This window comes from Ornithodoros turicata, unplaced genomic scaffold, assembly GCF_037126465.1.
Source record: "Ornithodoros turicata isolate Travis unplaced genomic scaffold, ASM3712646v1 Chromosome34, whole genome shotgun sequence".
NCBI classification, from domain to species: Eukaryota; Metazoa; Arthropoda; class Arachnida; order Ixodida; family Argasidae; genus Ornithodoros; species Ornithodoros turicata.
Window position 1 is genome coordinate 739,276 of NW_026999361.1, and position 24,084 is coordinate 763,359.

The following is a 24,084-nucleotide window of genomic DNA, read 5'->3' on the forward strand; positions in this document are numbered from 1 at the left end:
AAAGTTCTCATTTTCAGTTCATTCGGCAGTAAATAAAAAGTATTTCCTGTTTTTAGGGGGGCAAATTCTGTGTTGTGTGATGGAGAAGCTATACAGATAGGTGATAAGGAGAAGGATTATATAGCACGTACTCATCGACTAAGCCAGTATAGTTTGTGGAGAGGGCCACGCTATTCTAAAGCCATTTTATATCATATCCCAAACGTTCTGCGCGATCAAACAGCATTATGGAAAGAAGAAAACCGTTTCACGCATCACGGTGCGTGCGCGTTTCAGCGTGCTCAAACAAGTTCTGGCTATTAGTAAAAGAAGTAGTTTTGCGTTCCCAGGCGGGTTCTGCATGGTGTTTCCAGCGCATCAGGCGATGTTCTACAACAACGTAAACTGTTCTGCGCGATCAAACAAGTCCCGCTCCCACGCGCGTGGCATCTCATAACTTGTTTCAGCGTGCTCAAACAAGTTATGGCTTTGTGGTGGGACTCGTATGATGGTGCAGATTTGTAAGAAACACTGAAGAGGTTCAAGAGGATGATCCTCCGACATGAGAAAAGTGATGAGCATCGACTTGACAACCGCAAAAGTGCAAGGCCCAGTGTGTCGTGTGAGATGGATCAGTTCGTATGCAAACGCATGCTGGCAGATTTACAACGTCTAAACAACTTTTTAAGTGGACACGGAGAAGAGAGTGATTTTAGCGACATTTTGAGAACTATTCCCGTGCGGAGTACTCATAAAATAAGACAGTTTGTGAGATACAAGTTGGAACTGTTGGAGCGATATAGAAACGGAGAACCCATCAGCGAGACAATCATAAATGCCGGGTTTTCCATCCCCGTGGTGCGTGACTACTGGAAAAAGAACCACACGAGCTTGGACATTACCGTCGTCGAGGGAAAGGAACCTGTTGTCTCCACGTTAGAAGACTTCCTCGCTAAAGTGTTGTGAATACCGTGTTTACTGTAAACAATTTCTTCGTAATCTTTATTGTTTGTAACATAAAGTTCGCACGAAATAAATGCGGGAATGAAGCAACCACTATATTCTTATGATGTAAAGCAAATCCAACTCGCGAACGCGAACTACGCGGCATATTGCCCACATTGAGGAGATATGTAGTGACAGCGCGACATCTTCATTGTTTACGTAGATTGAGATCATCCATAGATTTTTATGCAAATAAACGTTTATTTGCCTGTGCTGTTTCACTCAATCCTTGGAAATAAACCGGCCGCTCACTTGGTGAGTGAGTTGAGTTTGTTTATAGAAAAAAAACGGAAGATATTGAATTCGTCACTGACGAATTCTGCTACTCCCACAAAAGAAATGAAATTAATGAAAGGAGAAAGAAAAGAAAAGAAGAACGGGTTCCCAAGGTCAAAAGCTAAAAACAACAACATTGATTCCACCGATAGAGCAGCATGCGTAGCAGAAGGAGAGCTTGAAGAATATCTACAGGTACAATGTCTTCGTAGCTCGACCTCCTTAGGACTTCATCGAGATTACGTGATATTTTGAATAGAAATGAGGCTCCTTGCTTTCGCTCGATTACGTAGTACATGCGTAAGATCTTGTCCACGGCGCTGTCTACCCTGTCATCTGCGCTGAATCTTTTGTTGATGAAGCTTAATATATTCCTTCCGGCACTTCCTGTTCAGGTATCCATTGGAAGAAGGTTGTTACAACATCGAGGACCGCGCGTCCTACAGAAAATGTGATTTTCGCCAGTTCTGTGAAGAGAGGGCGGGGGCAAGAAATTTACCCCTTCTTCTATCAAACACCATGCTGTGTCGATGTGCTATCCCGAAGGGTGTGCGGTGGGAGCTCAATTGCACAGCGTGTTACCTATTTACAGATATAGAGGGAGAGTATTTTCGCACCACTTACATCAGGCTTCGAAAGTACCTTATTCCCCATACTTTCTTTTAGGGTTATTCCATGTGTGGTTATAAAGATACGCGATGTCAAACGCCCGCGTGGCAATTTCAAAAAAATGCGTCGAATGAGGTAGGCTGGACGTTCGAAACCGTCTGTTCATGCATTCAAAAATATTTTGTGCGGAAGAAATAGCTTTATTTTACGTGAGGATTACACAGCAGTTTCACTCGATCTTTAGGGGCAGCCATCCGGTTCGTACATGATACGACAGCATTCATTCCAGAGGTAAACTAAGTGCAGCAGATGGAGAGCTTGAAGAATATCTATGCCCGTGATGTCTCTTTAGGACTTCGCCGAGATCGCGTGATATCATGAATAGGTTCGCATCTCCTTTTTCTAGCTCAATTTCGTGGTATACTCGTAGGATCTCGTCCACAGCATCGTCTATTCTGTCGATGGTGGTGAATCGTTTTCCGATGAAAGCTTCATAGTGATCCCGCGGTACTGCATCTTCCGGAATCCAACCGAAAAACGCCGTCAAAACATCGAGGACCGTTCGCCCTGCTGAAAATAGTGCTTTTGATTAGACAGCGAGGATAAAATCGCAATACCTTTTCTAATTCGGCTGTCGATTTCCATAGTGTGTGCCCTTGAATCTCTTCAGTGTTTCTTACAAATCTGCACCATCATACGAGTCCCACCACAAAAGCCAGAACTTGTTTGAGCACGCTGAAACAAGTTATGATATGGCACGCGCGTGGGAGCGGGACTTGTTTGATCGCGCAGAACAGTTTACGTTGTTGTAGAACATCACCTGATGCGCTGGAACACTATGCAGAACCCGCCTGGGAACCCAAAACTACTTCTTTTACTAATAGCCACAATTTGTTTGAGCACGCTGAAACGCGCACGCACCGTGATGCGTGAAACGGTTTTTTCTTTCCATAATGCTGTTTGATCGCGCAAACGTTTGGGATATGATATAAATGGCTTTAAATAGCGTGGCGCTCTCCATAAACTATACTCGCTTAGTCGATGAGTACGTGCTATATAATCCTTCTCCTTATCACTATCTGTATAGCTTCTCCATCACACAACACAGAATTTTCCCCCTAAAAACAGGAAATACTTTTATTTTACTGCCGAATGAACTGAAAATGAGAACTTTCCTCATCTTCCTCGTTGTGCGCTTGACCCAGAGTCGACCGACGGACGGAACTCAAATGCGCCCTTGGAGGGTGGCGCGATTTTGTTTACAATCGCGCAGGAACGGCCCGTGATGCGCGCCCGTTAGCTGCGAAGGACATTTGGAACTTCTTGGAAACTGCATAAGCGAACCCTTGTTCTCGGTTAGAGAAAGCTTGTTTCGGCAATGAGCAGGTGGTGACGTGGGCTCATAGGAATATTTTTTTTTTCTACGCAGCGTGGTGTGATCACTGCTTACTTTTGGTTTTAATACGCGCGGCTCGGAAAACATGATTTACAAGGTGACCCAGTTTCTCGGAGAAGGCCTATTTACATCACCTTGACGCAACATTTTTTTTTCCGCTAGGGTCCGCCGCAGAGTTTGGCCATGACGGGTGGAAGTGCGTTTTTGATATAAAACAGATGGCTCCAACACAGCTTCAACGTGACCCAATTTCTCGGACTTCCAACCTTGCGGAAACGAGCGAGCACTGATATAAATGAGATGGTCCAACCGGAGGGGTTTACGCGCCTGCGTTTCGGCTATCGAGTCTTCCGTGCGGCTGGCACGGTAAGTTGGCGACATGCGGGTGAACCAGGAAGGTGCGCGACATTTTGGTGTGTCGGCGCATGTTGTGAGGTGTGCGCGGGCAGGCTGAAATCGTGTGAGCTGTCCACGCGCCCGTGTTTCCCTACCCTGCTGTAGCGCGTCGCGCGACAAGAATCTACGTGCCTCATACCGGTGTGATGAGGTGAGCCTTTCCTTTTTTTTTATGATATGAACTTGTTCATAGTGCGACGATCTTAATATTGCTGCTTCCAGTATAGAGAAGGAACGCGGAGATGCGACTGCACGGGATGTTCTGGGAGAGAGCAATCTGAAATTGTGTTTCTTCATACTCAGTTTTGGGTTGAGTGTCCGTTTTTAACATTGAGTACGTGCGAAGCTTCACTGCATAGCATTGTTTAATAAGCGTTGGAGCGTCAGTCACGACATAGCACACTGTACTTTGTGCTTGATTTAGTTAATTTCTTATGTTGAAGTCTAAAACTGCAATATGCGTAGACACGGCTGGCTAAAGTCGCGTGAGCTGTCCACGCGCCGCATGTTTCAGATATTGCGGCATGGTGCTCGTGAATCTATGCACCCGTCTGCGAAGGTGAGCGCGCATTTTTTTCCGAGATGAACTCGTTCATAGTGCGACGTCGTGCCTTGGACTTATATTTCTAAGAGTGCTTCCAGGAGTGCGAGCTGTGTCGTGTACACTGGCTATGTTTGAACAGAGTATCTGAGGGGAGCAATGTGAAATTGTGTTTCTTCAACTCAGCTTGGGTTGAGTCTGCTTTTTTTTTTTAGCTTCAGTACGTGCGTGCATAGCATTGTTTAATAAGAGTTGGGTGTCAGTGCGTCTTGAGCTTCACCACATAGCGCCACTATGATATTGTCATTCTGCTCGATTTATTTAATTTCGCGTGTTGAATGCGCGCTGTCTAAAATAAAAACAGGCCCAAGCTCTATGGTTTATTGATCATACAAGCTGTTTTTCCCTCAAACCAGCTTCTCTGCACAGCATCAACTATCGTTGTTTTCTCGATCATGTGCTTCTTCTTGCTTATTTCGAACGCGTGCTGGCTTCCCTGATTAGCATCACGATGAGTTTTTTGCACATTGAAATGTTTTGTTTTGTTTATGTTCTGTCACAAAATTCGTTCTCAAGAATGAACGCACTCCATTGCATCATTTGCCATTCTGCTTGATTGAAACAATTTTTAGGTTGAACTGCAGAGCACACACATCCTAAACGATCCTCAGCTTGTTCTTATGGGGTGGGCTTGACCTAACGCACGCATGCAACCGGGGGAAGCCAACTTTACTCGTGTAGAGTGTGTTTTGAGATGTGTACCCTGAAAAAAAAATTTTTTCCCTATTTCCAACTGTGGCTATGTGAATAGCGGGAGGCGGCGGCATGTAAGCTGTTCAGAACGCTGGCTCTCTAGAAGTATGAACCAGTTGGATAAAAATGAGTCACCAATGCAATGGCAGCTGTCCATCTTTGCAAAGACAAGCGGCGCCATCTCTTGTCTGTGTAGGGCAGAGCATGTGAAAAAAGTTTCATTGTGAACCAGTGAGCAGCCGCGGATGGAGGCATGAGCCGATAGCAGTTGGAGCCTGTTAAGGAGCTCTAGACACAAGTGACCAATGAGAGGCTTGTAGTCAGATGGGCCAATGAGCACTTGCAGTTAGATGAGCCACATGGTGTCTATCGAGGGAGCTGAGTGACCAATGAGCGCAAGAGATGACCAGGATCTCTCTGATGCAGCTGAACCTACCCACAGGCTGTTGTACCAAATAAAGGTTGAAATCAATAATTGTCGTGTGTCTTGTCTGAAGCTGCTGCATTGTGGTTTAGGAGCGACAGGCTAGCCAATCACTGTTCAGTAGGCTTAACGTGGACCAATCAGAGCCAGACATCGGTAGGTTTTGGTGTGAAGGGACAATGAGTAGGCTTAGCGTGGTTCGGCTTAGAAGTCAGTAGGCTTAGAATGGACCAATCAGCATGAAGTAGGCAGAGCTGGTGAAGAGTTGCGCCATCTGGTGTCAGTGGACTTAGAACGAGGGCCAATTGGTAGCGGCCAATCAGGGCGCTGGTAGAGTGATCAGTAGGCCTAGCGTGGACTGGCTTAGAAATCAGTAGGCTTAAAATGGACCAATCAATGCGAAGTGGGTGGAGCCATTAAAGAGTTGCACCACGCAGTAAGTAGCATGGACCAATCAGGGCCAGCCACAGCAGAACCAAGCCGTGTCCTATGACGCAGCTGGACCAATAGCATAATTTTTATTAAATGTGTAGGGGACCTTCTTCGGCGCCGTCAGAGATGCGCGTTGTGAACCAATGAGCATCAGGGCGGAGGCATGCGGTTAGCACGGGCCAATAGCAGTTGGAGCCTACCAGTGTATGACCCCCGCTAAAGTTATCTTATGGTAAAAGTTACAATCTCCCACAGTTAAATTTATCTCGTCTAGATGAGTGTGAGTGACCAATGAGTGGCTTGCCGTTCAATGGATCAATAGCAGTGGGTGAGTGACCACTTGCTGTTAGATGGGCCCATCGGAGTTGGAGCCTATGAGGGAGCTGTGACCAACTAGAACCAATAAGGAGCTGGGTGAGTGGCTGTGACGAAAATACTGTCACACGCGTGCCTGCTAATTTCAAGAAGCTCACTACGCACGAATTTTTCAAGTAGTGATCTTTTCGATGTTTTCTTGACTGGAGCTATAAAGAGCTGTCCCAAATTTTTCAGGTTTCCACGGAAGTATGCTTGGTCCGGTTATCCGGAAATTCGTTATCCGGACGAAAAGGGACGACTCCCGAGGTGTCTGGATAATCGATACATGACTGTAATTGTTATTTAAATTATTATCACTTTAGGAACACGAGAAAAACGTTTCTGGGCTCAGGAACCATATACTGCACACATAGCATGACATAAAACGTACGCAACGCACACTGTTTGCAATTGACATCAACATCTGTTGTTGCGCCGCACCCTGAGTCCTGAAGCGTACCTTGTTCTGTACATATGCATTGTAGTGTACAGTTTATATATACGAAAACGTAACTGAAATGTTTTTATTCCATCGTTGAGATTGCGGCACCATCTTTTGCGTATAGCATGGCGTGACTGCTTCCTCCTTGCCGTTTGTGTTTCTTCAGTGGCATGTGCGATGTCAGTCTCAGTATTTCGCCCCAATAGCTCACATATAGAATACTTTTTATTCTGTTTTGTGTAGTGTCATTTTCTTACCCTCCTCAGAGTTAGTGCAAACTGCTATGGAATGGCCATTCCGGTGAGCCGTGATCAAACTACTTCTGAAGTCCTACATGTATGTCGATTTTTCAACGACATCAGGAGCTAAAAGGAAGGAAGAAAAAAAGCCAATGCTTTGCTTTTAAAAAGAACATAAAAAAGAAGTCGAATCTTGCGAACCTCCGCGAACCTGTTGAAAAGTTCGAAGGTTCGTCGAACCATTCGAACCCCCAGGTTCGACATCGAACTTCGCGGTTCGAAAAAGGTTCGTGACATCCCTAGCGGCAACCAACCTAGTGGCAGGCCCCGATCGGCGACATCTTTTTTTTAAACCGAAACCGAAACTAACGACGGCCAAAACTTGAAAACTAGAGGGCGCTTGGTGGAATTTCAAACCGAAATCAAAACTACACATGGTCAAAAACCAACCAACCTAACTGGCGCTCTAACGCGTCAGCCAAACTAGGTGACGGACTGATCGTGACGTCAGCTGGATCGGAAGATCCAATTAAATGCAACCAGATGTTATTACGCGTCACTGCGTGTTATTAAATGACATGTCGTGTTATTAAATGTCATTAAATGTGCATCCAGGTGTCTATCAAGCTCTATCGACCATGAGCTCCTATTGTTTACCTGACTTAACCGTTATCTTATCCTGGCGGCGCTTGGTATTGAAATCTGGGAACCAATTGTTCACACTATCGATACATGATTTCCCATTGTTTTCTGAGATATCCTATCGTGCGTGTGCGTGTCGCATGTAACCTGAGCGGCCCATTGTTACGTACTGCTATATCTGTCACTACTCAGTAGCATCTCGCTAAATAGAGCCAGCGCACCCGCTTCGTAATAAATTCGCTTAAAGAAAAACTGCACAGTTTTGGAAGGAGATATTTCGTACACATGTCCCTGACAGCCGGAAAACTACAGATATACCACAACCTTTACCGAGATTTTTTTAGCGGTGTCGCACTCGAGTAGTATGTAGCAAAGTTATCACCTCCCGCATAGCATTTGCAAAACTTAGGTCATGGTCCACCACCTTACATCAGCTGTTGGGTCTTCTAGAATATTCTGATGGAGACCGGCCTCACAAGCGAACTGTAATCGAGCAATGCAATCAAATCAAAATCATCTCATCTCATTCATTCTTCAAACGGTAATGGGGCAGACGTGAGCCTCGATGACAGGCAAGAGTTCTACTGTATTATAATTTCTGAGTAAGTTTCAGTTTGTATGTAAACAATTTAAAGGACGGTTACGCAATCGTAACACGATTTTCAGCGTGAGCTGTGTGTGAATCAATGTTTGATGTTGGTATAATGCAATGACGATCATAGGCGATCTCGAGATGCGTTCACACATCGAGCAACTGTAGAGGAGATGTAGATGAGATGTGGAGGAGAGATGTCCTGAACGGCGGTGACGGAATATCCTAGCCGGCAGATGTTCGGTGCCGCACAGTATGACGATGCCTGCTGACTGCGATGCCTGCACGTCGTCGTCGTCGTTGTCGTCGTCTGTGGCAGGAACAGATGGGCCGCCACATACGACGATGGCGGTGTTCTATTTTCGGATATAACGCCCATTCACGTCACCCCCGTGCGTTTTCTGCGGACCACCTCGCGATCTACGGTGGGTCTGCCAGCGCTTTAAAAAAAGGGGAGCAGTATGATCATTTCTGTATCATCACTTTGTGCGTGTGCATTGATGGGCGATAATCAACCAAATCTTTCAAATATTTCCTTGTTGAGTGATCACGATTTCATTACTATTAGCACTAATTTAAGCACGACTGATCCACTAAGATCTGCCATGCTGTTCCAGCTTAGGCTGTGTCCATGACGGAGAACCACCAATGCAAGGTTTCGTTGGTCATCCCGGGGCGATTGCCTGCCCCTGGTCCTGGGGTTACATCATGAGTTATGTTCAAGAAGACACAAGAGAATACTACTTCTCCTCGTGCTGCGCTGCTCAGATTCGATACTTCGCCAGGTAAGAAAGGGGCATTCTGTGCCGATTGAATCTTCCCACAGAAATATGCAGAATTAACAAATGGATTTTTATCTGCATTGCATTCAGCAATATTGATTGCTGCTCATATATAGAAATCACTGGAAAGAAAACACTACATCTTCTTACTCGCTACACTACATCATTTCTCTTTGTGAATTTCGCGATGGCTTACTACTGGTTTCCAGTTTTCGGGACTCATTCGACCAGGAATTCGGAGGATGGGGTTGTTGATCATAATCTGTCCCGTTTTGTTAAAGTCAGAATCTCTACTCATATTTAGTCTAGAAAATAAATGCCTGAATTCAGGTTCTGATTTATATTAGAGAGATTGTGTACTGTTTACTATTTTAAAATATTCAGCGCCCTAGCGTGTGCGACCCGTCACGATAAGCGAATCGCTCGTAATGTGGCACCGTACGTAATACCACACTACGCTACGTTCATTTCTCTTCCCCCTGATGATTGCTTCACACCCTTCAGATTGCTTTCTCTTTGTGTGCTGGGAGTTCAGTACTGGTCAAAAACCCCTCGATTGAGCAAGATCGTTGGGGGAGCGCCTTCCGTTGATATGATACCAGCACGCCATTTCCTAGATATGAACCATCCTCGCAAAAGGGAAATTGGCTTCTGTTGGCTACGTGCTGATCTGTGGTTCTGACGAGAACTGGCCAAATGCAACAGAGTTTATCACACCCTACACTGTAGTCGCGTGAATGCAAATACAAGAGAATTTGCTGGTGGCTATAGAAATAAGTTAACGGCCTTCAAACTCAATCTCAAAGTATATAGTAGGAATGTTATCGCTTTGGTCGGCCCTGTGTTGCCTGTCATCCCAAGCGTGGATTTCACTAAAATGCGAAGTGAAAGTATAACTAAACAAAGAGTTTAAGGTTCTCCTGTCTTTAAGCAAAAGACGAGACCACTGCCTCAGTAGAGCAGTTGACCACCGACCACCCTTGACCACCGAACAGAAGGAAGTTACCCTATCAAAAAAGAAGGTAAAATAATAATAAATAATAATAATAATAATAATAATAATAATATTGAAGACTTAGGACTGAAAGCAGATGTTCAGGTTAGAGCACTGCACGGGCCTAATTTTCAGGCCCGTGCCCGGCCCAGGCCTGGCTGCTACGGCCCACACCCGGCCCAGGACCGACGTCTTCTATGTATTTCCAGCCCGGCCCTGGCCCGAGCACGACTACGCCGGTCCGAGTCCAGCCCGTACCCGACTGTTCACATGCTCAGCCCGGTCCCAGCCCGCCTATGCTTTATCTGTTCTCGAGGTTCGGAGGCGTATTTAGATTTACTAAAGAGCACAGCGCAGCAAGGAAAAGGACGCAGCTAACTGGTGGAGAGTCAGGAGGAACATTTGAATGCACCAGCGGCTGTGCGGCAAACCGCTCTGTGTTTGGTTGCTTGGGAACGCAGCGCGCAGAGGCGTATGTACATTGCGGTTCAAGAGAGACTATTAGCCGCTCCATTGCACATGCTCCGGTGTTAGTTCCCCGTTTCTCGAACTCTCACGTGATCGAAATATATGTCAGAACACTTAACCTCACTGACCCTGGTGTCGGACCCTCAGGAGAACGAAATATGTCCCAATACCTAACCCAACTGATGCTTGTACAGGACCCTCAGCGCGCCCGCCACACCAATCGTGCCAAAATGTGCGTGAGTGCATGCGTGAAATCCAGACCCATTCACGAAATAAGCATGATCACATGTAAAAAAGTGATAGTTCTCGGGTAAGAACACCTGATATCCCATACTGAATGGGGGAAAAAAATAACGTGAAAATTCAGCTGTCCAGTCTCGTGAGATATGTTCCCGTACATGCCCGACCATGGCTGGCGTTGTCAAGCCCGTACCCGGCCCGGGTCCGGTGGTTGTAACCCGAGCGCGGCCCAGGCCCGCCTAAAAAACGCCAAGCCCAGGCCCTAGTGCAGTGCTCTAGCTCAGGTATTGTTTTTACCATTGCCCAATGTAGGGCTGTCCTTGCCCGTGTTGGGAAGCACACGCACGCCGTGTTAGGAAGCACGTGTGGGCATTTCTTGTGACTGATGTACCTGAGCAAAAAGTTACGGTCACAGCAGTCTGGCCTTTGTGTGCACGCTGTGACTAATGCGGGGATTAATCCTGTCATTTTTTTGATTTTGTCGTCTAATTTGAAAATGTAAGCAGCAACAACAATAAATGAATGAAGAGTGCTGATGGCATGGGATGGCAAAGGCGACCATACAATACGTAAATTAAAGATGATTTCAGTGCTACCGAACACTGTCACTGTCCCGTCACTGCGCTTGTGAAGACTTACGCATTTCTTTGGGAGCATTTTCATCTTCAGTACCCTACTTGGAAAACCAGAACTCGATTTGTGTTTGAGGCACCTGCAGTAGAGCGTGTGAAAGTAGATTTTAATCATCCCTAGCAAAAGCCTGCTCAGCAGGTCACAAATCATTCCCCATCGAATTCACACGTACGTTTCTCAAGTTACGGTGAGTGGTGACACTTCGTGTATGTGTGGAATATCGGTGACATCGTGCTACAAGATTCTGCAAGTGTAGTGTCGACAGAAGGCCGTTCAACTGTTGTTGAAACTATAGACCTCGTCCCACACACGACACGGAATTGTCTCTAGCTGCCCTAATGCAGCAACATGGTTGGCACGCCCTTGATCCCATTGTCTGTGTCGATAGGCCCGCAACGAAGCAAAGACGTCGCTCTCAGTGCTCGGAGAAGAGTCTCCGAACCGAAACAAAACCGGAATCCGAAAAACACGCCCACACACGCTATTTTGGGTCAACCGGAATTGAATGAAAACTTCAATCTTCGTGCCGGAGCAAAACCGACGAATAGTGAAAAAGCTTTTAGGTTCAAGTGGAAAGTTCGGGCATCTAGAATTCGAAAGTACGCACCAGTGTGACGCCCCACCTTGAAACCGCCGTCAGTGGGCTTTCGCTGCCGTTCGGTGCTACAGAGTTGTTAGCTTTGTTTTGCCGATCTTAAGGTGGACTGCGACCAACAAACCACCTTCTGGCATTTTCGTGTTTCCAGGTGGCGCTGCTCCAGAAAGTTTCTTGAATCTGTCTTAAAACCTCGAATGGAATGGCCGTACCACCGAGGAGAAATAAGGAGACCGAACTCGGCCTCGCGAATGACGGCCCTGATTCCACGTCTGATTTACGGCCGGGGAGCGGCGCTGGCCTTCCCTCCGGTGCAGAGCCGTATATTAATAGGGAGTCTGGCCATTAATGGGTCATGCCTATACCTGAAGCTCCACCCACTTTTTCAGCTTTCCGACAAATGAAGTCTTGAAATATGGGGCGCTATCAATCAGCCTATCCTCACTTTTTCCCCCGATCCAACATGGGCAGCGCCATTTTGGGTGGCAAGTGGATTGGATGGGATTGAAATGGATACCACTAGGTATCTGCAAAAGTAGTGAATTGTTGGTGCAAATTTGATAAGCGCCAGCTAGGGAGCGTAAGGCACGTCGGGAATTGTCGTCTGCTTCCGTCGTTGTTGTACCGCTGCCGGCAGAACCACCTGGTGAGACACGTTCTGTTGTCGGTATGATTTTTAAATAAATCTACATGAATAGTTGGAATATAAGAGGCAAGAATGTTTATATCCATGAAATTGATACAGCACAGCGCCGTTTTTGTTATGATTTCGTTGTGATCGCCGTGTTCACTAGGCCTAACACCGGCGACAAAACGTATTATTTTCAGTTAGATATCGATGGATGAGCATAAGTTGAAACTGATTTCCGAGAAATTTATATTAGGATGTACATTTGCAGCGCAAAATCAAGTTAGTCTGCGAAATTTTTTTGTCACTAAATCCCCGCTTCACTGTGTTTGTTTTCGTCGTCATTTTGGGTGGCAGTATGGTGTCATGGCGACCCCCTTGGTAAAAAGCAAACCAATCAGAGGAGCGAAACTGTGATTGACAGGTCGAGCCTCTTTTTGTGACTCCTCCCAATGGCCAGACTCCCTTTTAATATACGGCTCTGCTCCGGTGCAGAGCCGTTCATTGGGATAGTTTGTCCATTGGGAGGATCCTCTCTTAAAGCGCGTAAAACGGGTGGCGCCAAGGCCACTATTTCGGACCACCTTGTAATCTCCGTTTCAATTTCAATTTATTGAATTTCTGCGGTACAGAAATTTGCTCCATGTATACAAAAGGCCCAGGCCTGATGAGGTACATGGACCAACGTAATGCAGCCGATGGGAGCACAAGATGTGCCAGTGAACATAGAAAGATCACACATCATTTGACATACAATCAGTATTCAAGCAAAGTAATGACGCCTAGTGAATACAATCAGTATTCAAGCAAAGTAATGACACCCAAACATAAGTGATTGCACATTAAGATCCATTCCGCACTTCGAACGAAAGAAGCAACAAAACAAAAGAAGCTGAGAGAGAAGGAAAAAAGGAAATAAAAATAACACCTATGCAAATGCTAATTCAAAAATGGATTATAGAGCAAAGCGAACGGCAAGGAAGAGAAATGGTTAAAAATGTCTACAGTAGAGCGCTATCTGAATTTTTTGCCACGTGTGATCTGAACACTTGTTTAAATTGCGGATACGAATACAGAGGCTCTATGAAATGCACAAACTTATTTAGGAAAAGGGGAACCAGGTATCCCACTGACTGCCTGCCGTAGTTTGTTCAAAGCAAAGTTGTTTCGAATTTTTGGACATTTCTTATTGGGTATAGCATCGTCCTACATGTAAGCACAAGGTTCCCTTCCGTTACCAGTTTATGAATATATACTCCCAGTTTAAATGTAAACATGCTTCCAAGAGTAAGAATGCGCGGATTGGAAAATAGTTCTGCAGAAGGGGTGAAAAAATCATCATTTGTAATCATACGCACAACACTGCGTTGAAGCACACGGAGTTTACGTAAGTTCCCGGTCGTTGTATTGCCCCAAACCAGCTGACAGTAATAGTAAACTATTGCATAATAAATCGTTTTGATCAACCATTTCGGAAGAATATTCCTGATTCGACTTATTGCGCCTACTGATTTTGACAACTGGTGAGCGAGTTTACGGTTAGGATATTTAATATAACCAAGTAAACTTGTGTAGTACAAGTTCAATACAGTGTGTATTCCAGTGTAAGTTTTCGTGAAACCACACACCTAAGAATTTTATTTCACTTGTCCGCTCGCGGGGTACCCCATTAATATGTAACAAGAATGACGGATCTACTGGTTTATTGATCGGTCTAAATATAATAAATTTGGTTTTCTGGATGTTCACTCTATGTCGGTTAGAAACAAGCCACGTGAAGAGGTCCTCTAAATAGGAGTTCGCAATCCAGCATAAGTGCGGTAGATTATTGTTGGAGATAATATCGTTGGAGGAAATATACTGGTGTCATCAGCATATAAGACTACATCGGGGGTGTTGGGGATGTTGACTATATCACTAATATAAAGCAAAAACAAAAGAGGCCCAAGAATGGATACCTGCGGAACACCATATTTGATCAGTCCCTTACGGGATTCAACGCCATGTATTTTTCCATACTGGTAGCGACTAGACAAGTAACTCTTTATCAGGTTATATGCTATCCCGCGGATGCCATACAAATAAAAATTTTTAGTGAAATTTCGTGACGAATAGAATCAAACGCTTTGCTCAAATCTAAAGATATTCCAACCGTGTATTAGTTTTGCTCAAAGTTTTGTATAATTTTGTCTCTAATGTGTATCAGCGTCATTTCTATAGATTTGCCCTTTTGAAACCCGTAGTGTGCCTCCGATATTGTGCCATGCTTTTGAAGATATTTGGAAAACCTTACGTTTATTACCTTCTCAATCACCTTGGAGAACAGAGGAAGTATTGAAATGGGACGGTAATTATTTAGATCTTGTTCATCACCCCCTTTGTTGATAACTGCTTTTGTTATTTTTAAGACATCAGGGAAGACTCCTGATTCTAAAGTATTGTTACAAATTTGACAAATTTGCTCATGCACGAGGCGTAGAACGTGTTTAATAGCAACAACTTTGAACCCATCAATGCCAGAGGCAGCGGAGTTGTCGAGTGCCCGTACCACAGTTTCTATTTCAGAAGCTGTTTCCGAAAAAGAAACATTGAAGATTCTGGTAGCTCCGTGGACAACAGTGACAGAGCACAAGCGTATGCATACTGATCCATAGCCCCGTGGGTTTGACTCATATTTCCGGCTCCGACGTTTAGGAGATAATCGTTCACCTTGTCAGCCAGTTCCGTACCGGAATAGGGACAAGAGTCAATACATATCTCCGTCGGAACAGTAGGGGTCTCATAGCCAAAGGCCAAGTTTCTCACTGTTTTCCAGACTTTTTGGGGATATTGTGATTATTCTCAAAATATTGAGCATAATGATCCTCTTTTGCCTACCTTAGATCAGCAGTGAGCTGGTTACGTGCTTGCTTAAATTCAGCCCAAAGTGCAGGATCCCGCGTTTCAAGAAATTTTGGAACAATTTGTGTTTTGCTTTAATACGGCGGTACAGCGTCATTGTTATTCACAGCTTCCGTATTTGAGTGGAACGGGGTCGTGTTTTTTCTAGCGGAACGATTCGTTTTAGCATTGCGTTATATTTCGAGCAAAGATAGAGTACTGCGGATTGACGTCGTTTATACTGTAGAACGTTTGCCAGTTAATGTCAGACGTAAATAAAAATCGGCAAGTGCAGCATCATTGATGATACGGGCGTAGCTTTCAGCCTGGGGAATGCGTACTTGCATTCTAGTCGATGTTTCCAGAAAACAAAATACAGGTAAATGATCGCTAATCGGGACACCAAACACTCCAGATGACACAACGTTAGCATTGCTGATGCACGGATAGAGCAACGACAGTGATGTGGGGCGGTGGGTACACTAACAGTGTTTACACAACCAAGTGATTCAATCAGCTCAAGAATATCATATTTAAAAGAACTAGAATCTAGTAGATTTATGTTAACATCGCCGAAAGGAGAATAAGGAGCTTAACACAATTGCCATAGTTCAAGATGGATTCAAGATGATCGAGAAATGCTACTCTGTTCCCGAGGGAGGACGGTAGACGACTGCCAGCATCATACCACAAGTCTCGATGACAACTGTTTCTATATTACAATTAACAAGAGACAATGAATCGCAACAAACAAAAGGCCGTTTAGTGTATACAGCAACACCGCCTCCTGACTTATCTACTCTTGCCTCTGAGATACAACTGTAACCTTCAAGTCTTATTGGAATGTCATCCAACCGAAACCATGTTTCTGAGAATGCGAGTACATCAAAGGTATAATTCAAGGAACCCACAAATATTTCAAGAGCTTCGAATTTTGCTGACAAGCTTTGCACATTTAAATGCATGATTGACACACAGGTGCGACTTGGAACACACTTGTAAAAGAGAGTTGGGTCGGTATAGTCAAACGCCAGCTGGTCTGTCATAACAATGACTGACAATAATTACACCTTGTCGAGGTCACTCTCTTGTAGGATTTTTAACGAATGGGTCACGCTCAGATTTACGGTTGAAGGTTACCCCGTCTTTGTGCCAAGCATACTTTATCTTGCCTTCTCTCACTTTTGTGCGAGCAAGAAAAAAGATATGCCGATTACGTTTCGTCATATTTTCATCTAGAATCTGCTCTTCGCTGCTGTTGTTCTCTTGTAGTTTTCGTTTACAACTAAGCCATTCATTACGTTGCTTTCTATGCACAAATCTAACGATAATGGGCGAAACCTTTCCAGGTTCCGCGGGACGCCGGTGAATCGCTTCAATTTGATGGAGTGTTGGTCTCGCAAGCCTACGTTTGTCAGCTATCTTACACAGCTGCTCATGTAAATGTTCATGCTGAGAGACCTTGATTCTATGAACCTCAATGTTGTTCGCTCTCTCTCATCAATGCCATTCTCCTCGAGGTGCCTTACTTGAACCCGAAGGTCTTCAGTGCCTTTTCCTGTTCTGTTTTCTCAGCATTTCGTCGTATTTTGCCGACATAACCTCGACGGATAATTTTATCTCGTCAGTCGTTTTGGACAGCTCATCTACCTTTCTGCTGATGGATAGCAACATGGATAACATGTGCTTTATCTCTCAAAGCTTGTCGTTAAGGTCCTGAGAGGTCTTCCTTTACTAGCCTGGCAGGTTGGTCACTTCCACATATCATGAGCACCTTTCTTGCTATTTGTGCGATACGAATTATCCAACACCCTCGAACAGTTGCCAAGGTGATACGAAAAATTACAATCAGTGCATGTTAAAGACGTACAATTAGGATCAAGTTCCTTATGGCAAGAGAAGCACACATCATTGTGATGAGCCGTTATAAGCACGTACACTTTCACTTGGAGTCGGTGGCAGATAAAGTAATCTAAAAAATGATATTCATCACCGAATTCTCACCTCAAATTACAAGCACAAGTTGTTAACAGTTCGACGGACTCGCCACCGACTGCAGCTTCTACCGCGTTGACATCGGTTTTATGCGCTTGTTAACCACGTGACTCTCTGAAGGGAATCCCGGTACAGCTGTTGATAAGTAAAACGTGGAATCCAGCAGTTGTCCCACAGTCTTATGCGTGCGGTGTGTCGGACGATCCCGGTCGTTGTGAGCTATAACCACTGTGGATAGAGTGGGATCTGCGTGTCTCCGGAACACTGAGAGTACAATCACAAGTTGTTAACAGTTCAACGGGCTCGCCACCGACTGCAGCTTCTACCGCGTTGACATCGGTTTTATGCGCTTGTTAACCACGTGACTCTCTAGAGAATCTTGGTACAGCTGTTGATAAGTAAAACGTGGAATTCTGCGGTTGGCCTACAACCTTATACGTGCGGTGTGTCGAACGATTCCAGCCGTTGTGAGCGATAACCACTGTGGATAGAGTGGGATCTGCGTGTCTCCGGAACACCGAGAGTACAATCACAAGTTGTTAACAGTTCAACGGGCTCGCCACCGACTGCAGCTTCTACCGCGTTGACATCGGTTTTATGCCGCTTGTTAACCACGTGACTCTCTAGAGATCTACAGCTGTTGATAAGTAAAACGTGGAATCTGCCGCTGCCTACAACCTTATACGTGCGGTGTCTCGAACGATTCCGTCGTTGTGAGCGATAACCACTGTGGATAGAGTGGGATCTGCGTGTCACCGGAACACCGAGAGTACAATCACAAGTTGTTAACAGTTCAACGGACTCGCCACCACTGCTTCTACCGCGTTGAGATCGGTTTTATGCGCTTGTTAACCACGTGACTCTCTGTAGGCGATCCCAGTACAGCTGTTGATAAGTAAAACGTGGAATCCAGCCGTGCCCCACAATCTTATCCGTGCGGTGTGTGGGACGATTCCGGTCGTTGTGAGCGATAACCACTGTGGATAGAGTGGGATCTCCGTATCTCCGGAACACAGAGTACAAGCACAAGTTGTTAACAGTTCAACGGACTCTCCACCGACTGTAGCTTCTACCGCGTTGACATCGGTTTTATGCGCTTGTTAACCACGTGACTCTCTGTAGGCGATCCCGGTGCAGGTATTGACAAGTAAAACGTGGAATCCAACAGTTGTCCCACAGTCTTATCCGTGCGGTGTGTCGGACGATTCCGGTCGTTGTGAGCGATAACCACTGTGGATAGAGTGGGATTTGCGTGTCTCCGGAACACTGAGGATACAAGCACAAGTTGTTAACAGTTCGACGGACTCGCCACCGACTTCCGTTTCATTCCGCCATTTTGGAGCGGAGGTTCGGCCTCCCCGCGCCTCCGCGGGTCGCCATTCATTTCGGCTAAGTGGGCGGAGCGATGACGGATCTCACGTCACGGCTGGTCCCCATCTCCGGGCAGCAAAAGACAAGAAAGAATGTCAAACTCTCCCCATAAACGGCTCTGCTCCGGCGCTCACTTTGCGTGGTATGTGGCCCGGCAATGCTTCGCTCCTCTTTTGAAGAAACCTCTACGGAAGAAAAGTCATCGTGACGTAATGATTTCGTTGGTAGACATATCCAGACCGAAACAGCGCGGCTGGCGAACAGCGCCTTTTCACAAAGCCGTATTCCTTCACGAAGGTCACGGGTTGCTTCTTTGTATTACTGGTGCACACAAATGAGGACACGTTTTTTAGTCGCTTTTGTGTCTTCATTCCCGTTCCAAGTCAACCGCGGAAAGCAAAGAAGGCTTCACCCCATGAGTTGCATCGCATCAAAGTCAATATCGCAATCCTGTGCCGAATGTGGTTCGTTATTACGACTCAGTTCGTGCTTGCTTAGACACCACATGCACTCCGAGAGAAACCGGTGCCCTTCAGGCTCAGAAGATGGAAGAGTCCGGTAACCATCTTTAGAAGGCTACCGAAAAGATAGGGCTAGCGGTAGAATGGAGGAGAACGAGGCCATACAAGTAATAATATATAGGGTATTAGAAAAACAAATCTTACAATTCGAGAATCCACGATTAAACGTGGCTTTCTTGTGACTTATTGATTGTTTTCTATAGTAGTTCTAGTCTACCAAGTTTGCGGCGCTGTTGCACCATCTGACGTCATTTGTTTGTAAACAGGAAAAGGTCTTTTCTCCATGAAGAAACGTTGGAAAAGCTAGCTTATAAAGTGAACACGGACTGGGAGTCTTAAGCGATAAACTATTATTTGTATGCTTGACTACGACGACTTTTCCGTAAACTTTTTGCTGCCTCGTTTTCCCGTCATGATTTGAAGCAACCCATAAGGATAAAAGGTTGTGCGGAGAAGCCACGTACATGAATATGAGCTGTGGTGTCAAATAGGCTTCTGTAACAGTTGAATGTAGTAGGGTACAGTAGGATATGCATAGTAGAGTCGCGCGCTTCGGGGGTGTTGCAAAAAAAAGTAAGGGCCTTATAGCTCTGCTTACATGTGTCAAGGAAGAAAGTTCTATGTGTGAGGTTGGGGCCGTGAGAGGGGTGCAGGTGGGTTCTGGATAAACCATACATCGAAAGGTATGGACGGAGGGTTAAAGGCTGAGGCGCATAGAGGACCAGCGATATGTTCGCACTGTGCGCGTCGCAGTAATACACAGAGGCGGGCAAATGCCTTCATCATCTTTGCCTCACCTCAGTTATTCCAGCAGAGGTATCACCTAACGTAAGGTTTCTCTCTAAGAATTTTCCTTACCTCGCCTCACATCTAACTTTTTAAACAATTTCCTCATCTCACTTCAGTAATTATCTGGATATTCTTCTCACATCCCCTCACCTCAGTCATTTTCTGTAAAATCCTCATCTCACCTAACACTTTTTGGAAAGTTTTCCTCACCTTGCCTTACTTCAATCATTTTCTGTAAGCCTTCCTTAGTTCACCTCGCCTCAAACTTTATCTAAAAAATCCTCAGCACAACCTTTTTACTAAAAACGTTTCTCACCTGAAGAGAATCTTTTGACGAGAGTACGTCTGATAAATCGGGATGCTCATTTGAAAAGCATGATTTTCTGCTTTTTCTCTTTCGATTGATATTTATTTGTTGATTTACTTTACCCACCAGCAGCCATTGGCCTATGCGGTGGTGAAACACCATATATTTAAAATACAGCATAGCAACAGTAAAAGAAAGAAAAAGAGCAAAAAAGGTAATAAGCTCTGGGTCAAGTTGACTAAATCTGAACTGGGACACTTAAGCACAATGCCCTTTAATGCCCTCAAGGAGATGAATATGTCCAGGTTGCCGTCGCTCACAGAATACATACCTATTGCAGGTGATTATCATTCGCGGCAACGGACTCGACTTATTTGAATTTTTAGATAGAGTATTGGGGAACTTCTATGCGCCTTATGGGTACAAGAAAACCGACACAGTTCAATATCGGTGAGTCAATGATACCGTGAAACACTTTGAACAAGAAAATAAGACCAGATATATCTCTTCTGCCGTCAAGGTGGTGTAGTCCCAACCAAGACGTCATTGAAGCATGCGAGTAATAAAATTTACGATAGTAATACCTGTCATACACAACTGCGACAAGCTTCCTTTGAAACCTCTCGATGGCTGCTGACGAAGTCAATGTTAAAGCATTCCAAACACTTGAGGCAAACTCCAGCTTGCTTCTCACGAGAGTTTTATAACGATTAACCAAACACAAATAATGGATACGTCGTCTTGCAATACTTTACAATCTTCCACTGTACGGATGGGTAGATACAATTTGATGCCATCGGCGTACAGAAGCTTGTTAGAGTGAGTTACGCAAGAAATGATATCATTGACAAATATAAGAAAGAACAGCGGTCCAATGATGCTTTCCTGAGGTACGCCTGAGCTTGATCTGAACCGTGAAGAAAAGGTATTCTAAATTCTTTCTAAATTACGACGGTCTGATAAGTAACTTGAGAATCACTTACAATAGGCAGGGGACAATTTGAGGAGTGGCAGTGAATGGACAACCCTGACAAAAGCCTTACACGTATCAAAATATATACAATCCCCTATTGTGCACACATTGCGTGAAAGTTAATTTGAACACCGCTCCATCCTGCGAAGCGGGAAGAGAGCACCTCGGCAGCGCATAACAGAAAACAATTCCTTCATAACGAGGGTCACCCCTAAATAGATGTCCAAAACACCCTCCACCATTATTTCTATTAAGCACTACCAGAGTCCTCACACCGGGATGGTGTTCACATAAACTGTGATGCGAACTGTACTACAGGAGCAGCCACATTAAGGAATGTGCACAGGTTCGTTTCTACAGATATTCCTTTCATAAAACCGTGCTGCTCCAAATCAATCTTTGCATGAAAAATAGTTATATAAACGGTCGTGTAGTATTCACTCAAAGACTTTTGGAAAGCTGCATAACAAGGAAACAGGTCGATAGTTCTTAACCGAACAATGGGCACCGTTTTAAAAAATTGGAAGACCAACAGAGCATTTCCATCGGATAGGGAAAATACCTGAACGCAGTGACATATTAAAGATGTGGTACAGCGTTGGTGGAAGCAAATCTTCACACTCGTTAACAATACAGCTAGGCACCCCGTCCGCACCGGCTGTGAGCTTCGGCTTCAACGTTTCAATTGCTGCTAAAACTTCACTTTCCACCACTTCAGTACAAGATTAGAACTCATTACAATGAATGTTGCAATTGATTGGTGACAATGATGACGACGAATAACACGAAGCAAAGGAATGGGCAAATGGATCAGCAACAAGATGTGGCTTGGAAACTCGGGCCCATCATAAAGTGTAATACAATGACCTTTGTCATTTCTTAAGTTTTTCACGTACTTCCAGATGCTACTGGGGTTAGAATACACGATATCTTCAAGAAACGTTATATATGAAAGCTTATCCCGATTAACAATATCCTAGCTAAAGCACGAACTTCACTGTAGAGTACTAAGCGATGGGGAGAACACGATTTCTTGTAGAGGCGATGATAGTATGCCTTGTTCTTGATGCAGTCTGTGAGCTCCTCGCAAAAAAAAGGAGGATATTTGTTGTTGTCATGGGCTATGCGTCGGGATGAATAGTTCCACACTACAAGGAATGGGATGAGCTCACCCATAGAAACCTCGAAAGTGCCATGGCCGTCATGACCGGGGGTCCAAACAGCACACAATATTGGGCCCATAGTTGCTGGTCATTGGCGATACGTGTCCAATATGGGGCTCGTTTCGCCAAGATTGCCCCCATATTGGCTGAAACTGGGCAATATGGGCCCCATATTGCCCAGTTTCAGCCAATATCGGGAAAATCCTTGCAATATGGGCCCTATATTGCCAAGTGTGAGCCAATATTGCGAAATTTCTGGGAATGTGGACCCCATATTTCCCGTGTACACCCCATATTGACTGAAAATACAGAAAATGATACATACCCGTGTTGCACAAATGCCCAAGCAGCACGGCAAGATTTGACGTTGAAGTGTGTGAGATGCCCAATTCAGTACCATGTTACATCCAACAACTTCCCGCAGATGATACACATTGTGCGAAACAGTCAACGTTCGTGGCAATCCCATTGGAACGTTCACTAGAACTCCACAACTCAACTTTCCACGTTCTGGAAGCAGCCGCCATCTTGCTTCGGGATGCCAATACCAATCGATCGAGCCGGCTGAGGGCGAGCGTGGTCGTTTGAGCGAAATCACGCGTCCTACAACTACTGCGCATGCGCGACAGTCTGATCGGACGTTTTATACGGGCTAAAATATCGCTGGTTCCTGTAATAATAACGGAATTGCGGCAGGTCAAAGAAAAAAATACAATGTTTGATAGGAAGGGACGGCTCTTCTGTAAAGTTAGGGGCTTTCAAGTTGCTGCAAGCAGTGTCAGTTGCTCTGGCGTATGTCTGTTACCGTCAAGAAAATGTTTCGTTCCTTTGTACTCTCGGAGGGGGTTGGAACTTTTTGGTTCATAGACTATTGCGACACCAGTAAAGGCTTCTGAGCGATATTTGGCATTGGCAGTTCCGTGGGACTGCTTGTGTCCTTCAACAAGACGGGCGTAGCACCCGTTCTTCGTTTTTGGGCGATGCAGTCTTTTTGCTGGAATTATATACAACGTGGATCAGTGAGATCTGCAGAAATGAAAAAATAGAAAAAGAGAGAAGTAACATTAATGGTGGATATTAAACCGGATAATGCTTTATTATTACACGGACTCCCCGTTGGCGTTATTACAAGAATATTGGCAATATTGGCGCAAAATGCGCTTGCCAATATGGAGCCTGGTTGCACTCCCCATATTGGTCCAATATTGGCAGCCCATATTGGACCAATATTGGTAATCTTGGCAGTCAATATGTGTCCAATATTGGACCTATATTGGCGGGCTGCTTGGGATATGTCACATAGATATGTTTTGTTTTTCCACTCTCACATTTTCCAGCGTGTTTGTGAAGACACTACGCGTTCGTTGATCTGGTGTGTAGTTTGTAGGGCTTTAGCAGTGACCACATTGACCACTGAGTCAAATGCTGCAGACCAGAGTAGTAATTATACAACCCAAGTTTTGCACAGCAAAATCCATGACAAGTGGTGCACTTTTTACTTTTTGACTTACTTTAAAGGGACGGTCTAGTACACCCTGGCCCATCCACAAAGCGTACCATTCGATTCCTCATTGCTGAAAACGTAATACTGTGAATTCGCTCGTCCAGAATCGTCACGGTTATTAAATAAACGAATTAAGTTGATAAGAACAGCGCCAGCAC

At 45.0% G+C, this 24,084-nt stretch overlaps 1 protein-coding gene across 2 annotated transcripts in view; it reads left to right on the top strand.

Annotated features, from left to right (window-relative positions):
- Positions 1–8,863, top strand: part of LOC135373893 (uncharacterized) — a 113,631-nt gene extending 104,768 nt beyond the window's left edge. For both annotated transcript variants that reach the window (XM_064606932.1, XM_064606933.1), the window contains exon 11: positions 8,701–8,863. The gene's annotated coding sequence lies outside the window, so the exon portion shown is untranslated. The remainder of the gene's footprint in view (positions 1–8,700) is intronic.
- Positions 8,864–24,084: the final 15,221 nt, after the last annotated feature.